Source organism: Condylura cristata, unplaced genomic scaffold (assembly GCF_000260355.1).
Source record: "Condylura cristata isolate star-nosed mole 26May11 unplaced genomic scaffold, ConCri1.0 scaffold00015, whole genome shotgun sequence".
NCBI lineage: Eukaryota > Metazoa > Chordata > Mammalia > Eulipotyphla > Talpidae > Condylura > Condylura cristata.
Window position 1 is genome coordinate 30,343,913 of NW_004567116.1, and position 16,067 is coordinate 30,359,979.

At 46.7% G+C, this 16,067-nt stretch overlaps 1 protein-coding gene across 2 annotated transcripts in view; it reads right to left on the minus strand.

Moving 5' to 3' along the window:
- The window catches only part of ARNTL (aryl hydrocarbon receptor nuclear translocator-like), a 92,529-nt gene that overhangs the window by 59,243 nt on the left and 17,219 nt on the right, over nt 1–16,067 (minus strand). For both annotated transcript variants that reach the window (XM_012725611.1, XM_012725610.1), the window contains exon 2: nt 6,272–6,344. The gene's annotated coding sequence lies outside the window, so the exon portion shown is untranslated. The remainder of the gene's footprint in view (nt 1–6,271; nt 6,345–16,067) is intronic.

Here is a 16,067-nt window from a genome sequence, read left to right on the forward strand (position 1 = left end):
GCCTAAGTCAGGTGGAGCTCAGCTTGCCTGGCCCAAGAGGGCCTTGGAGGCCCAGTACAGCACTCCAGGGGGATTGAGCCCCCGACTGCCAACCTAAGAAATGTAGTTAAGCCCAATGCCTGATCTGGATATAGCTTTCACATCACTGCTATCTAAACAGGGTCTAGAGAGTAGGGCCTGATCCTGGCAGTCCTGTCAAAAGGTTGCTGAGTGGGAGATCTGGGAAAAGAGAGGCCCTTTTGGCTTGGAGTAGAGACAATTATTTAGCCAACAACTATGAAATATTAATTATTTCAGAGCCCCACAGTAGATACCGGAGAGAGGAAGGTATGATTTCTAATGTGTACGATAAATGATGTAAGTAAAATACTGAGCAAGAAACTCAAGTTCCTCTACCCCAGCACATCACATAAACTACATCACAGAGCAGTTGCTCTTCAGGTCATAACGTCTGAACTCCTTCCCCCGCTGCTCTGGGCCCCCGAGTCCTCACTATGAAAGTGCTGCCCTGCAAGAGCCATGCCAGGGTTGGCCCTACGTGGCTCCAGGAAGACAAGGCAGGCAGGTACACAGGTGGTGATGAGCCACAGAGGCCAGAGCCTTCCCACAGGTGTGCAGGTCCAATGGAGCACAGGCAGGATGCTGACTCTGTCCTGGGAGGTAAAGGGACCATCCTCAAGGGAAACAGAGGAAGGGTCTGCAAGCTGGAGAAAGGACCAGGAGAGCAGAGGAACAGACCCTGCACCGAAGCTTCCCTACCACACCTAGCTCTGTTGCAGAAACAGGAGGCCTCATGGGAGGCCCTGGAGAAGCCCTGTTCATGTTCATAGCCAGACTCCCATGGTACAAGGGAGCAGGTGAGTGACTGTCTCTGGTTCATCATGGGGACAAGGTCAACAGCCTAAAGGTGGTAAGCATCAACCTGGGGCTCCTGGGGGCTGCTCAGTGGGGAAGAAACATTCACTAATCTAATGACCACATAAATAAATACAAAGTGGCCTCTGTGATGCATGGTGCCAAAGAGCCAGAGCATGGATGCTGGGCCAGGTAGCAGAGGCCTCAGTGGTGTACAGGACAGGTAACAGCAGAAACCCAGTCAGGCACCTGGGGGCAAGTGCCTGCTCTGCATGACCTTCATTACCTGCACCTCAGTTTCCTCAAAAGGTATCTCTGGGACAAAAAAGGTAATATGCCTCAGCTAACACCTACGAAGGCCCTAACAGTAACTGGTTACCCACCAGCATGTTGATGGTGCTAGATGCATGGTGGCAATGGGGAAACAGTGGACTATTAACAGTAAAGGTGATGGTAACGCATAGGCTTCCTATCAGAGTAGTGGCAGAAGGCTTCTGAAGAAGAGGAGGCAAATCAGCTGATATCAGAATGGTATGAACTAGGCAAACCAGAGGGCAGATGCATTCCATGCCAAAGGAACAACTTGTATACAGTCCCTGAAAGGGCAGGTGCCATCATTAATAGTTCCAGGCAAGGACTGAAGTCTCAAGCGCCTACTGGTGTACCCTGGTCAGCTGTGTGTTCAGAATGTCTTGTGTGATGAGAATGTCTTCTTCATCTAGGAAGTCATCCCAGATTACTGTGAGCCCCCAAATAAAAGCTGCAATTTCAGCACAGAACTAGGAAATGCAGAAGAGACAACAATCATGAAGCTGTGAGGATGTGTTGGCTATTGTCTCAGGCACTGGGCTCCCATGGAGAATGAAGCACTGACCTGAGGCCCTGGGGTCATGCGGCTCCCTATTTACTAGTCCTCAGCATGTGGACACTGTCAGTCTCCAAGTGAAGGTAAAGATGCCCTGGGCACCTCCAAAAAGGCTCACTCACCCCCAGCCAGAAAGTCATTCTTAGCGGACTCATTCTTTTGGCTAATTTAGGGATCTGGGGTTTATCCAGGATGAAGCTGGGTGGAACTCATTCCTGAGCATTCCTTGATGGATTATTTTCCATTCTGAACTCCTATTACTAATTCCACCAACATGAGGATTTTGTTTTTTTTTAAGGCAGCAACAAGAATATAGAGATGTTTATTCCTGAGACCTCAGTGTGCCGAGAGAAATAACAGATGGCCACAAAGCCAACCCAAGACAACCTGTCCTGCTCTCAAAGCTGAGAAGAGGGGTGGCCCCACCAAACCTGGTGGCCAGTGAACTTTCAATTTCAAACCCTTTAATCATGTTATAAATCTGTTGTTTAGATGCACAAACAGACTTTGCTATCCTCCCTTTCAACAAACACTTCCTGAGCCAGGTGCACTGCACTGGCACGAGAACTCAGAGACTGTGTGTATGTGTGTTGGGGGTTTTGCAGGGCGTGAGCATGGTGTGTGCATGTGGGGTGGTGGTCTCCACCCTTAAGGAGTCCAGTTTATTGCGCATAACAGAGAGTGAATCAACAATTGCAATGATAAGTGCTTTAGGAGGGTGAAAAGCAGGGTGTTCTGGGACAGGAAGGTCACCTCCCGGTCACAGAGAGGCGCATGGTGGGGAAGGAAGGTCTAGAAGAGCAGACACTGAGGCTGAGTTACAGAGATGGGGACCAGAGGCTGGGTGATGCCCAGGAGAACCCCCAACACTGAAAAAAGGCAATGAGAGGTGCTGGCTATTTGGATTAGGGAAAAAACGAAACAAGAAAGGGCCAGATGATGAGAAAACCACAGACCTGCTGAAGGGGTTTAGGCCTTATTCTGTGGGCAGTGATGGCCTGCAGAGCATAAGCAGAAAAAAGCTATGATCAGGTATGGGAGTTAGACATATCATACTGACAGGAGTGCGGGTGTAGAATGAGGAGGACAAAGATGGACACCAGAAGCCCAGTGAAGCGGTGGTTGGAAAAAAAACAAATGATGAGTCCTAAAGAGAAAATGAGAGGAGGAAAGAGTATGGAGGCAGGGATCTTCAGGCTGCGGTGACCAATGGAATGCAACCATGAGGGAAAGAACAGAGCCGGGGAGCGGGAGGAGGGGGCGGGGGGCGGCCCCACCCCGGGCAGGTACCGCAGGGAGAGACACCATGGCACCAGGGAAAAGATAAGTCTGAGGTGGCTAGAGGGCAGCAGCTAGGTGTGAGGACTGTGAGGAGGCTCTGGGCTGGAGAGGGCGTCTGGAGGACTGCTCTACCACAGAGGTGAGCTGTGCATGAGCTCACCAAGGGAGAGAGCCCGGGGTCACAGGAAAGGGACCAGGTAAAACCTTGAGCTAAGGAAAGGCAGGCTGCAGAGGCTGGGTGGGGGCGGATGGAGCATAACCTGGAGATAACAGGCAGGCGAGGACAGTACTCAGAATGGCCTGAGACCATGGTGCCTGAAGAGAGGACCCTCCAGGGAGTGAAGGAGGGCTTGGGGAGGAATGGGGCGTAGTTCTAGGGTGTGAGCAACCACGCCCAAGCAAAATAATTAAAATGAAGTGTTGATGGCTGAGAAGACATCTGTAGTCACCTTAAAGAGCATTATTATGACATTTTCCCCAATAGCTTTAACTGTCTCTCTTCATTTCTCGGTAGGCCTCTCTAATAATCCTAACTAAGCTATTGGCCTCTCTCACTCTCCACCCCTTTTCTCACTTTGCTTGCCTTCACAGTATTATCGCGCCTGCTTGTCATACATCTTATACATCTAGTCGGATTCCCCTACTAAGACATATGCCTCAGACCTCAGTGATGCAGGGCTAAGAGCAGTACCCCGCATAAAGAGGCAAGTACCAACGTCACCCAGCTTGTTAGAAGCAACAGATACTCAGCAAGCACACACTCCCATCCTAGACGCTGGGGTACAGAGGCAAACGAGACAAGATGGTCACTGTCCTTGGAGCTTGAATTTGGACACGAGCAGAAAGAGAAATACCAAGTATTTAACCAACAAGGAGATTATAACTGTCATAGAGCAAGGACTGGAATATACTGGTATTTCCTTCACGAGTCCAGGGCTGCCACGTTCTCCAACTAAAGGAATTGTTTTGCTGGAGAAACAGTTAAAGTGCTTAAGGTTTGGTCTTGGTCTCTTCCAGAGAGCCCACATCTGCCCTCTTTACTAGACTCCTAAAAATTGAATATACCCACTACAGACTCTGAATATTTAACCTGAAAAGCTCAGTCTGTCTCTAGTCCTATGTAAGTAGGAGAAGACATTCCAGACATAAGTGGGAGAAAACAGGAGCAGCATTAACCAGGAGTTGGGTCTGGGTTCAAATCCCTATAACCCTGGGCAGGTTACTCAACCATTTTATTGTCTGTTTTCTTTATTGCTGAAATGGGACCACTAATTCCCATGTTATAGGCTACTACAAAGGTGAAGTGAAGTGACACTCACAGAGCACTCAGCACTGTGCCTGGTACACTGAGTGTTCCATAAATGGTGGCTGCAAACCAGTTACATCTGTTGCTTTTATTACTAGATCTCTAACTGCTACATCCACACAAACCAAGCCAAAAACTATTTAGAATTCAAACCAAAGCACATGCACTCTAAATACTCAGTATAAATTGATACTAGTTGAATGACTTGAGGAATTATCTCAATTCCCATAGTTGGGCCGACTCCACAGTAAGATTCTTCATTTCAATTTCTTGATCTACCCTGTTTTCACTTCCAATTTAGGCAAACGAAACTGTTTTCCCAACAGATCACATCTTGTCTCGTGGCAAGAGTCCAAACATGGGCTGGATTCTGTGATGCAAGTTGTGGCAGAGCTATGAATGCCACACCTCCGAGTGAGCAAAAGAACACAATCGCAAACCCAGTGTACACACAAACTTCCCAACACAGCTTGGCTCCAGAGAAGGAAGTGAAAACTGGTCACAGCATGTTTTACCTGCCTCACAGCTGAAGAAAAGATTCTTTTGACATGCATGCACCAAACATAGCTATCTGCTGTCCATCCAAACCACACAGAGATCTCTCACTAACATCCCGAATTCTTCATCCTTTATTGATGACTGACCCTGCAACCTGGTTTCTCCTCACACTCCCCTGTCGAACATCACATTCCTCAAGGCCATGAGTCATCTTATCACAAACTCTGCTGTCTTCCTTCTGGTTCGCTCTCTTTGGACCCCTCCTCCTGTGCTTTGGTGCTTCATCCCACCCTAGAATCAGGAACGCTCCCTAAGGCTCCTCTCAGGAAGAATGTTGTTAATCTGAGGTGTCTTTTCTCCATCTCCAGAGCCACCCGTTACAGGCCAGGCTTCAATTCTGCATTTCAGCTGTTTCTTGTTCAGTATATCTAAAACTAGCTTCATCAACTCCACTTTTTACCCCAACATCCACATTTCTGTCATGGTGCCATTGTGAACCAACAAGTTTTAATTCTCAATCGTCTTTGGCTCCTGTCTTTAAAGTCTACGAAAACTACAAATCCTCTGGTTCTCCCTTGGCAGTATCTCATCTGTTGGTATTTTGCTCCCACTTCAATTACCGTCAGCCACATAACCCCAAGCCAGGACTGCTGAGGGCACATTCGCACAGCCCCAGGACTCTTGACCAGCCATCAGATGAATGTTCCTAAAATGTACTTTCTTCCATTTCCCTTTATTGCCCAAAATAACTTCAATAGCTTCCCACTGCCTTCCGGTCAAAATCCAAATACCTTAGTCAAGCATGCAGGATCTAGAAAAGGAATGTATAAACTATCATGTATAGCCAAACCTAGCCCACCACCTGCTTTTGTAAATAAAGCTTTATTGGAACACAGCCTCACCTGTTCATTTACATATTTTCTTTGGTTGCTTTATGCTACAATGGTAGAAACTGAGTAGCTATGATGGAATTCATGTGGCCTAAGAAACCTATGAACCATACACAGAGTCCATCATTCAGGCTGTACAATTAAGGCTTGCTGACCCTGGTCAAGAATCTTGCGAGGCTGGCAGTGCCTGCCAAGGTTCTTGTCCATGACTTCTTTCAATAAAGCTTCTGCTCCTTGAGTTTACTGCCAAGTCCACTTCCCCTAGATCTGTATCCTTTTCTCTAGTCCCAAAAGCTTATTTCCCTTCTCCCTGGATTTTTTCTTTAAAACACAGCCAAAGTGCTACCTCCACATGAGACCAGCTATAGCTACCCTTTGCTCCCCTGGGTGCTCCTCTTCTCTGCATGTACCACAGAAACCTACACTGCCATTTTACTTCTCCTGTCTGCCAGACTACAAGCTGGTCTAGACCCATGTGGGGTGATCTCCACGGAGGTCAAGACACTACCTTGCCCTTCATTCCAAATACCAACCCTTAACAGCATAATTTGGTAAGAAGGCATCAAATTAACTTACCAGTGAAGGCTTAGGATTCCACATTTGAAAAGTGAAGCTTGGGTCCAAAAGCAGGCACTCCAGCCAGGATCACCTAAAAGTCAATGAAATAAGAGTTTAGCTTCAAAAGAAATTGTCTACATTTTCTTTGCACTTACAACTCTCAATAAATGTTGATGCCTTCTCAGGATGCCCCTCTAGGCATCTACCTAGAAAAATCCTACTCAGTCTTAAATCTGCTCGACAGTCTTCCTGGAAGTCCCTCTGGTCACAGGATGGCTGGGGCACCCCTTCCTCTCAGCTCCCATGGAAAACGCCGGCAAAAATTATTAAAGTAACAGACAGTATCATGTAGCATGATTTCTTAGTTCAGAATACAGGCTTTTCAAGAGACCTGTTAAGCTCACCCCTTCTCTTACCTATACTGCCTTGAACACAACTGATAGTTCTCAATAAATATTTACAATATAGACGGGAAAATAACCTAGTCAATGTAATTAACAAGAGTCTGGAAATCTAAAATTTTGCAAGACTACCATTGTTACCATAGAAATGCATGCCTCAATGCTTTCATAAGGCAAGAGTTTAACAGGGAGGATTAATGAGATTAATCTCCTAAATGCACACCTTTGGAATGACACTTCTCTGGCAGAAGCCTTCAGAGCTCACTGAGCCTAAGAAGGGAAGCCCAAGTCCACAGCCAGCCTGCCAAGCCCGCACCAACTGGCCTGGCCTGACTCTGTAGCCGCAGCCTCTTGACTACCCCCCTGTACCCTACATTGAATTCCCAGAGCCATTTCCCCTCCTTCTCAACATTTCTTCCAACTGGATGTCTGCTCCTTCACTCTCCCCTTATTTCCTACTAGTGAAATGCCATCCGTTGCAAACATTAGCTTCCAGACTAAATTCATGGTGGGGTTCACTAAGGTTATTTTTAAATTTTTTTCTTGCTCAAATTTCTTTTTAATTGTGATAAAAGTACAATTTAGAACCTTAGCCATTTTTTAAGTGGACATCTCAGTGATATAAAGTACATCCATATTATCAGGCAACCTTCACCACTATCTACTCCAGAACTCTTTTCATATGTAAAATGAAACCCTACACCTGTTGGAAAATAACCCATTTCTCCTCAACCTCAACCTGTCCCTGGCACCGAAAAATTTCTGTGGGGTAAATGAATGAACGAATGAGGACATGAATGAACACCACCTCAGCTCTCCCCATAAAAACAAACAATCCTGTGCCCATCTGCTAGAATCCCGTTTTTCCCCGTCTTTTTCAGATTGGCTTCAATCAATCTGAAATGATCCTTTTTGCACAAATGTATTCTCTTTCAAGGTGGGAACTATGACTTATTTGAAAGGTTAGGCTTAGGTCCAAAAGCATGCATTTGGCATGGGCTACATGTGGCTGGATCCCAGGGGAAAGTCTCAGGGCTCAGCTTACAGCTCTTACTACCAGCTAATCATCCCCTCTTGTTTGGCTGTATCTTCACTTAGCTTCCAGGATAGCACTCTTGGTTCTCTGTTTACTGCACTGACTGTTCCTTCCCTTTGCTGGTTCCTCAACACCCTCCACCCCCTTAAAGTCAGAGTGCCCAGAGCTCAGCCCTTGCTCTCCATCTCGTCTCTGCAGACTTCCAATTGCCCACTCTGTGCTCTCACTGAGTCGCAGGGATCCAAACACTACCTATTTTTTTCTCTAAGCCAGAACCTTTCCTCCAAACTCCTGACAAATATATCCTACTGCCTGTTTCAAGTAAAATGTCCAGTAGACAAGAGCTCTAAGACAAATTTGACATCTCAAAGTCAGCATGTCCAACCCAACACAGACTCTTGACCCTCTCCCTAATCCAGTCTTCCAGAACAGTCCACTAAAGACAATGAAGTTTAAAGACAACATTCTTCCAGCTGCCTGGATTAAATGTTTGGGGGCATCCTTGTCTTCTTACTCCACATCCAATCCCAATCCTCACCCAAACTGGTTTTAGGCTTCAGCATATTCAGAACATGACCTCCCCCCACACCCTATCACCATGCTAGATTACAGCAACAGCCTACTTCCCTGCCTCTACTCTTGATGTTACTCCTACTTCTACAGACAGTCTGGTCTCAATCCAGGAAATCATCTGTTACAATATAAATACAAAAAGGACAATGCCAATGGGGTAAATGTTCCTAAAGCAGACCGGCAGGCCTGAGGACAGGATTGGGGGTTGAGCTCGTTGGCCAATCCCCCCCCCGCCCCGTTTCTTGGCTGGCCATCCTAACTGCCATCTTTTGTCTGGTTTCTTAGAGAAAAGAAATGATTAAAGGGAGATAAGTACAATCAACGAGCTTCACTTTTCAGTGAGGGCACCACACCGAGCCAACAATACTCACTTCTAAGGAAGCAGTAGGCATGTCAAGGCTGCCACCATTTAATAACTAGTTTCCAAAGATAAAGCTAGCCTTCCAGAGACTAGCTATTACCCCTCGGTGGTGGTGGTGGTGGGTTCGTCCCTAAAGTCCTCTTGTCCCTGCATATTCCAGCTGGTCACCAAGTCCTGTTTGCCCGAGTTTCTCTAGATTCTATGCCTCACCATCCATTCCGCCCATCTCACTTACACTGTGGCTGGAGGTAAAGCACAATGAAATAACTAAGGACGCTAATTAGCTCGGGTCTCATCAGTTCTTGGCATTACAGTGCACCCTCCTAAGAAGTCTCCCCAATGTTTGTCATTTATTTATTTCCAACCACAACCCCATACAGCATCTGGAATGATTTTAATAAAACCTAAATTCAGTCAGTCTACTTAAAACTCTCTAAAGAGTTCCTAAACTGCTATACTACAGATTCTTCAGAACAGAATATAGCCACTGTAAATATTCCTTTTCATCTTCCCGAGGTGGTACATTCTTCTTAAAAAAAAAAAAAAAAAAAGACTTTATTTAATCAAAATTACAACAAAGATCAAAAAGTCAGAAACAGTAAGTGTTAGTGAGGACGTGGGGATAAAGGACACTGATGTCTAGAGATAGAAATGTAAATTGCTGCATTCACTTTGGGAAACAGGCTCCTTAAAAAAACAGGTTCCTTAAAAAAAAAAAAAAACAGAACTATCATATGATCCAATCTGATATTTACGGAAACACTCATTTGAAAAGATGCATGCCCCAGTTCACTGTAGCACTGTTTACAAGAGCCAAGTTATGAACACCACCAAGTGGCCAGCAACAGATGAGTGGATCTAGAATATCCACATTGGAATACTACTCAGGCACAGGAAAGCTGCAATATTGTTGTTTTCATCAAACGGATGCACCTTGAGGGAATTATGCTAACTGAAATAAAAGGAAAAAGACAAAAGCTATCTACATGATTTCACTTATTTGTGGAGTATAAAACAAAAGCAAACAAACAACACAATAAAAATAAGCGTCAGACTTTGATAACCAGAGGAGAAGGAGGAAAGATGGTGTTGGTGGATGAGTATTTTGTGGGTGGTGTGATGAGAAATATACACTGCTGAAGTGAGACACAGTGAGACACCTGAAATTCATATAGCATTCACTGTACACTACCACTAGTGTTACCTCAATGAAAGGAAAATGACAAGACCCGGGTTGCCTCAACAGGGATAGGCAAGGGATCCAATCCATAACGGAGCACTCCACTCCCTGGCAACAGAAACTGGCCCAAAGGCTACTGCGTGTATCACCCACGCTGGGCCGAAGAAGCTGGCCCCTAGAAGCGACCTATGAACACAGAGAAAGGAGTTCTGTTTGCTGGACTTGCTAATCCAAGGCTGTCAGTGTGATGCCCCACACTGTCTCTGCAGAAGAAAAGACTGATGGTAAAACAGAATGGGAGGCAAGAACCAATGCACCATGGGCAGCATCAACTTCCACTCTGGAATCTCCTCCTTTTGTGAACTTCTACAATGTCCTTCCGGGTTACAGAACCAAAAGCTACTCACTCGTGTCCAGGCTAGTTGGAGTCCCAAAAGGCCCTCCATGCCACTTCCTATCTCCAGCCTTCCGGCAATTGTTTCTTCCAGCTGCTATTCATTAAGGCAATTTACTCTCTTTAAGACTTATTTTCTTCATCTGTAAAATGGGGAGGAGGGAGGCGTAACAAGCTTTTTTTATAGCATATGGGAATAATGAAGACCATGAACATAAATCTTTCAGCACAGTGAATGGTCACAGCTCAGGCTCCATAATGTTAATTACGTTAACCCCAGACCAGAGGACAGGGCTGGGTATCATTGGCGGGCCGCGTTTCTAAGAAGAACGAGCTAAATGGGTATTTTACATGCACACAGTCTTCTGGAAGAAAATGTGGCAACCGCCTAGGTGGAAGATTCACGAGCTACCTAGAAGTTATCAGTAAATTGCCAACAATCAGAAAAACGTGACAAATGGTGTCAGGGGTGGTGAAAAGTGTGTTCAGAATGTAGAGAAAAGTGCCACCATGGCGCACACCATCCTGATGAGGAGAGATCACTTTGTGCCTTTTAAGAAACAATTTTCAGAGCAAAACTTGAGAAAAGAGAGGTCTCTTGCATCATAGGGACAAGGTAATAAGGCTATAAAAATGGAACTCAAATAAACCACACACAGAGCCCACATGGGCCCAATTTGCCAGGAAAAATAGCAATTGCTACAGCATTCAGATGAGGGAGTCATGCTTGTGCTTCAGCATAGCAAACAGCTTTCAAAAACCATCAGGCTGCAGAAAAGCCACTGGCTTTGACAAATCAGCAGTGCCAGCTCTCACCTACCCCTCTGGGTCATGCTCGCCTCTCTCCACCGTTACAAGGACACAATGACACACAGTGCTGTGCCACTTCATAGCCTTCACAACACAGGCTTCCCCCAGGGGGTGGGCAGCAGAACCCAGGTAACAGCCCCTGGAGCCTGCCACCCTCTACCCCCTCTGTAGAGGCCCTCAGTTTGCTCCTTGGCTCAGACCTCATCTTGTGGAACTCTCTGCTGCAGTGGGCCTTGTTTATGCCCCTTCCCTCATTTGAAATTTGAAATTCTCTCTTCCTGTGGTCTCTCATGTCTTCTCCCAGCCCCCTCACCCCCACCTCTGCAATCCCTCAATGCCCTCGCTTGTCCCTCTTGCACCTCTGCACCCCTAAACGTTGGCACTCCAAGCCTCTGAAGTACCTGAGCACCATTCTGGCTCTAGTACCTGTTCTTCCCTACGTCAGAGGCAAGCCAGCTTTGTGGTTAGAACTAAAGTGTCTATAATCAGACCTACTGGGTCTAATTCCCCCCACACCCCCCAGCAGTGAGCTCTGGGGCAGGTAACTGGCTGCTTTATTTCTCAGTTTCCTCCTCTGTAAAGTGGAGATAATGAGAGTACCTTGTCTTGGTCACTGAGGTATTAAACGAGTAAAATCATAAATGCTCTTAGACCCTTGCTGTGACCCATACAATCCATAAAGTGCAGTGATAACCACTTCTGCACAGGCCTTTCACCTTTGCTGCGAATGTCCAGCCCCCATTAGCCTGTCCTTCGGGTACTGTCAAAAGCAAACACTCCACAACAGCTTTCAGGATCTGCAGTCTTCCCACCACCACCTGAACACTTGGGATCCTTCCCTCTCCTGGGCTGACTTTGGGGGCCCACTTCTTAAACTCCCTTCAATAATCACCAGTTTTGGGTTTCTTTTACCCTTTTCATTCCCAGGTCATAACGTCTCAGAAACGAGGATGCACTGGGCTTTTTGCTCCCAATGTTTTGATTCCCTGCAACCTTATACACTAAAGAGTAAACATTTGCTGGATTAAGTTGACAGGTGACTGCCTAGAGCCTGGGTCCACATACTATCAACCAGAAGCTGAAGCAACAACAGATCAGCAGGACAGAGGAAGCGGTCAGTCACCCCCAAGGGCAGCACACAGTTCAGGCTCCAAAGATCAATGGGCCCAAGTTAGTGATATTTGCAAGTTGGTTACCTTCTAGTCATTTCCAAGTGGCCAATAAAATGCCAAATCCTCTCAGCAAATTTGCAACCTGCTTCTACTTCCTGATCGACTGGCTCTGGCTTTGGGAGACATGTTTTTTTCCTCAGAAACTCTATTCACTTTTCCTTGTTTTAGGGCATTTCTTACAAAACATTCTTAAGAAGAGATAATTATTTTGTTGTTGATTTCATCAAAGTGTTAAAGGCACTGGGATACAGAATTCCTCCATTTGAGCAGGTAGATTACTCCTGGAGAGAATGTACTGGCTCACCTCCACGCTGAGGAACAAACAAGTCATGCAATGCTTGTAAACACAGTGTTTCACTTACATCTAATTTCACATCACCATTACCTGCTTCTTCATTCACAGAAAACATGACAAAGACATTCCTAGCACTTAAAAGAAAAATTTCAATATATTCTTACAACATTCTTTTGGAAAAAAAGAAATTCTGATTCTCTATCTTATCTTGGACTATTGCCATTAGCTAGATAAATGCCAACCTAATGAAATGATTCTGTAATACACAAAGCTAGCTTAATGCAGCATTAGCTGAAAGAGCAAAATTAGAAGCAATCTAAATGCCCCATTACAAGCTCATGGCTAATTGAAGAGAGTCCCTTGATAGAATATTATGCAGCCATCTGAAATGAGCATGATGAAAACTACAGTCACCTACAAAAAGGTTGAGGGTGTAATCTTAAGAGTAAAGGGGCTGCAAACCTGTAGGATTACAAGTGTTTATGTATCAAGGTTACCCAGACAGATGAGGGACAGGATTTGTGGTCCGATATGAGGAAAGTTAGGAAAGTGCTAATAATAGGAAATCTCAGTAAACGGGGGCAGAGACACGTGGACAGAGAAGCCCGGGTCTGAGGCAGGGTGTTGCGAGGGAATGCAGTATGGGAGAGGGTTTTAGGACACCCAGGTCATTTCAGGAATCTAATCCCAGAGCAGGCACTGGCAAGGGGAACAGAATTCTTCCTCACTTTGCTGACTGAATACGACCCCAGATTAAAAAACAATTTCAAACCCCTAAAGATACTCAGTGTCAAGCCTTGTCCTTTCCACATCTACCAGAAGGTTCAACCCTTCCCCAGCCCCTAAGTCCGATTCTGACCCAAGGAAAAGAGCTTTAAGAGGTTCTAGCATGCTTGCTACTAACCTGGAAGGAAGGAAAGTGACCCCCAAGAGATTGAGCCTCTTGACCAAGCTCACACAGAGTTATGGGCCAAGATACCACTTAAACCTGAGTTTCCCTGACTCTGGGTTTCACAGCTCTTCTGTAGACCAACCTGGTGAAAGACTTATTGAATCAGACCCACTGGTTCTGAAGAAAGCATGGCCAGATGATGCCAGAGACACGGGTTCACGAACAGATGAGATGAGTCCAGCCATAGAAGGACAGGAAAATCCTGGCAACCCAGGACACCCATGGAGAAAAAGCCAGCTCCTGCACTTTGTCCACGCCAAAGCACGGCCTCTAACGTCTCGGACCCAGCACTTTGTTGGCTCAGCTGAATCTCAGTTGCCTGTGGATGCCATGCCTTAGGGAAGGGCCTGGCTTCTGGCAGTGATGTGTCACCTCTAGGTCCCAAAAGATAACTCCATCCCCGGAACAAGAATGTCTCCAGAGCTCCTCCCCCACCTCTCAAGCCAAAGTCATGACTCTGGCATTTAAGGTCACGGCCCACCCACTTACTTAACTGTACTTCCCACGTCATTCACTCTCCCCAAATTGGACAGGGGCTGCTCGCCTGCTCCAGGTCTCCTCTAGAAGCCACCACTGAATGAGTGAAGAAGGGAGGCAGCTGGCCTCCGTGGCGATCACCTGTGGCTTTGAATAGTTGGGAGCATGGGCACACAGCACGCATGCCTGATAAGACACCTGGAGGACGGTGCGGGCATGCATAAGTGGGTGCACCTGGGCCTGGAGGCTGACGCTACCAGGGAGGTGTCACTCAGAGAATGTGCACAGGAAAATGGCTATGAGAGGGCAAGCTATGGCTGTGAGAGGAAGAACCCACAAGAGGCTACCAGAGAAAGCCCAGAGGAAAGAGAGTACCGAGATTCACAGGGCCCAAGCTGCTGTCTTGCTTCCCTTGTGTACTATCAAAAAAACTCTGGGGATGATAGCAAGGCTCCAAGGTTCTCTTTTAAACTGTCTGAACCAATAGTGAACCTACGTGGCCTGGGACAGTTGCAGAACAGCCAAGCTCTATACCCTCTCCTCAACCTCTTTCCCCCCTTTATCTGCTTCCCTCCCCACTTCCCTTTCTCCTCCAAACACATTGGTATTGTGGGCTGCAATGAATTGAGGCAATTCCTCAGGGTCTGAAGAGCCTTAGGGGAAGGCTCTCGCATGTGGTACAAACAGGTCACCCAGATGCTGTCATACAGAAGGCTGTGCACAGCAAGCTTTCCTCTCCCCCAGATTTGCTGTTAACATACCTCTGGAAATTTCATCATGTAACTGGTTGCCAAGTTCTCCCAGAGGGAGGCGCAACATTCAGAGTGATGATGGGGGAGGACACCGGGCCAGCATTTCCACGGATCCAAAAGCTCTTCCCACATTCGCAGCTGCCCGCAACAAACTTCCTGAGCTCATACTACATGCCAACAGGTCAGTGTGGGACGCTGAATGACACAACTCTGAGCAAGTCAGCCTTTGCCCTCTCCCCCCCAGAAATCAGACTCAAGTAAGGAAAAGAGTGAGATGAAACCCCACTAATGTGATGTGATGAACGCCACAAAAAGAGAGAAGGCAAAGGAGAGAAGGTGCAGAAGGAAGAGCAGCAAGAAGCAGACTTGCCCACGAGCCACTCACCCCGAGAAGCTGGGGATGGGCTCAGAGAAAACCAAATTTGAGCTGGTCCCTGCGGGTAATTAACAATAAAAGCAATGAAAGTCTTTTATTGTGTACTTACCATGTGCTAGGCACTGTATCACATACTTAGACTTGCTCCATGGCAAACTCATCCAGCCCTTCATTTCCGAGCCCCTACTATGTGCTGAGGATAAAGCAGTGAACAAAATAAACGCTACTCTGTCCTCAGACCTGACATTCTATCATGAAAAGATAAACCATAAACTAAATTAATAAAATATAAAGTACATCAGAAGGTGATACGCGAGTAAAGGAAAAATACAGCAGAAAAGGGAAAGAGGGGAACCCTGGGTGGCAGTGGGGTGGGTGGTACAACTTTAAGCAGGGTGACATTTGAGAAAAGACGAGAAGAGGGTGCATGCACCATCCTACAGCTATCTGGGGGCAGAGCGTCCGAGGCAGAGGGAGCAGTCAGTGGGAAGGACAGAAGAGCAGGCCTGGTGTGTCTGAAGAGCCTCGAGGATTCTAGTGTGGCTGGAATGGAGCTAGAGGTGCAGGCAGAACAGCGTGAACCCGCCTAACCGTGTTATGAGCTATGCCTGCCGCGTAGCTCAGGGTGCCACTCATGGGCACACAGAGCACTACTGCTCAACTACATACCAGGCCCTGGGATGGGAGGTGAGGTCAGAGAAATACTGGGGGTACAGTAGAAATACTCTTGGGCCATGTGAAGGATTTGGCTTTTTCTCTAAGATTGTTAGGTCCTCACAAGAATGTTCTCGGTCAGAGAAGTGACTTCCATGGGGTCACTGGTCAGAGGACAGGCTGGAAGAGGAGGCTGCTGCTGCAGTGACTGCAATGATCATGCTCAGCTGCATCCCGTATCATCTTCACAACTGCACGGGGTAGGCTCAGTAGCCACTCTTTTGTGGACAGACTGCGGCTCAAGAAAGATCTGATAACCTGCCCAAGGCCATTCAGGTAGGCAGTAAGAATATCCAGGGTTGGGAGATGGGAAGAGAACAT